Source organism: Propithecus coquereli, unplaced genomic scaffold (genome assembly GCF_000956105.1).
Source record: "Propithecus coquereli isolate 6110/MARCELLA unplaced genomic scaffold, Pcoq_1.0 Scaffold299, whole genome shotgun sequence".
Lineage (NCBI taxonomy): Eukaryota > Metazoa > Chordata > Mammalia > Primates > Indriidae > Propithecus > Propithecus coquereli.
In genome coordinates, this window is record NW_012148607.1 from 2,586,447 (window position 1) to 2,587,350 (window position 904).

Below are 904 nucleotides of genomic sequence, written 5' to 3' on the forward strand. Positions count from 1 at the left end.
CATGTGATGTTTTGATATAGGCATACAATGTGAATTATTCAAATCAGGGTAATGGGGGTATCTATCACCACAGGCATTTATTATTTCTTTGTGTTAGGAACATTCTAGGTCCACTTTTTTAGTTATTTTAAAGTATACCCTAACATATTGTTGATTATAGTCACTTTGTTGTACTATCAAATATTGTTCATTCTCTCTATTAATATCTAACTATATTTTTGTCCCCATTAACCATCCCCACTTTATCCCTCCCTCCCTGCTAACCTTCCTAGCCTCTGGTAACCATCATTCTAACTAACTCTCTGTTTCCATGAGATCAATTGTTTTATATTTAGCTCCCACGTATGAATGTGAACATGTAAGATTTGTCTTTCTGTGCTTGGCTTATTTCACTTAACAGTGTTCTCCCGTTCCATCCATATTGGTGCAAATGGCAGGATTTTATTCTTTTTGTGGCTATATAATATTCTATAGTGTATGTGTACCACAATTTCTTTATGCATTCATCCATTGATGGACACTTAGGTTGATTCCAAATCTTGGCTGTTGTTAATAGTGCTGCAATAAACATGAGAGTGCAGCTATCTTTTCAATATACTGAATTCCCCTCCTTTGGATATATATCCAGCACTGGGATTGCTGGGTCATATGGTAGTTCTAGTTTTAGTTTTTTGAGGAGCCTCCATACTGTTCTCCATAGTAATGGCACTAATTTACATTCCCACAAATAGCATACGAGGATTCTCCTTTCTCCACATCCTCTCCAGCATTCATTATTGCATTTTTGATAAAAGCCATTTTAACTGGGGTGAGATGAAATCTCATTGTAGTTTTGATTTGCATTTCTCTGATGACTAATGATGTTGAGCATTTTTTCATATACCTGTTAGCCATTTATATGTTT

At 35.3% G+C, this 904-nt stretch overlaps 1 protein-coding gene across 1 annotated transcript in view; it reads left to right on the plus strand.

Moving 5' to 3' along the window:
• The window catches only part of ZSWIM5 (zinc finger, SWIM-type containing 5), a 260,366-nt gene that overhangs the window by 144,716 nt on the left and 114,746 nt on the right, over window positions 1-904 (plus strand). The gene's annotated exons all lie outside the window — the stretch shown is intronic.